A 1,017-nucleotide genomic window follows, 5' to 3' on the forward strand; every position below is an offset into this window, starting at 1 on the left:
TGTCTGTCTCTGTACCATGTCAGTCTCTGTGCCGTGTCAGTCTCTGTACCGTGTCTCTGTACTGTGTCAGTCTCTGTACTGTGTCAGTCTCTCTACCGTGTCAGTCTCTGTACCGTGTCAGTCTTTGTACTGTGTCTGACAGCAACATGTAAATCTACAATCATTACAGTGAAATGTTAGAAATAGGCACTCTGTATTTGGCATGATTCTGGTACACACTAGTGTCAGTTGCCAGGGCTGAGTTAATTAACACTAGTCCCCCAACCACATGGCTGAAACTTAATTTACCACAGTACACTAAATGTAATTAACAGCACAGAATACAGAGCATGCTGCTGGGTTTAGCCCACACGTCACTACTTAGAGAACTGGTACAGTCATGGCAGGTGATGACTCCCTAGCTGTTCTTCCCGATGCCCATCAGTGGAGGCTCTCTGTGCCTGCTACCTGGTTCACACACACGAGGCAAAGCATGTACTTCAGGTGCCTTCTTATATTTTATTCAAACAAAGCAGAAAAAGATCAAAATAGGGCGAAGGCAAAAGGAAAAAAGAAATAAAGAGCAAAAAAAACAGTGAAATTGTAAACAGAAAAACAAAAAAGAAAAATCAATAAGACAGAAAGTTGGTTCTTTTCCCCCAGCTCTACTGAAGTACAATTAACAAATAAAAATTGTATATATTTACGGTTCATAACATGATGTTTTGACATCACTTGATATGAATGTATTTAATTTGTGAGAAAAAAAGTTGATTCTTTGAAAAGATCAATGAATCTGACAAATTCTAGAAAGACTGAAAAAAGCAGTGACGAAACAATTTGCCACCATCAAGAATACAACAGGGACTATCACTACAGACCTGCACACATCAAAAGGGTCATCACACCTGTATTCCTATAAACAACTCTACATAAATTTCACAACTTACGTGAAATGGACCAGCTTCTTGAAAAGCACAAATTACCACAATTCAACCCAATATTAACCAGATAATTTGATTATGTCTATACCTATTA

The sequence above is a fragment of the Cebus imitator genome, unplaced genomic scaffold (assembly GCF_001604975.1).
Source record: "Cebus imitator isolate Cc_AM_T3 unplaced genomic scaffold, Cebus_imitator-1.0 Scaffold497, whole genome shotgun sequence".
NCBI classification, from domain to species: Eukaryota; Metazoa; Chordata; class Mammalia; order Primates; family Cebidae; genus Cebus; species Cebus imitator.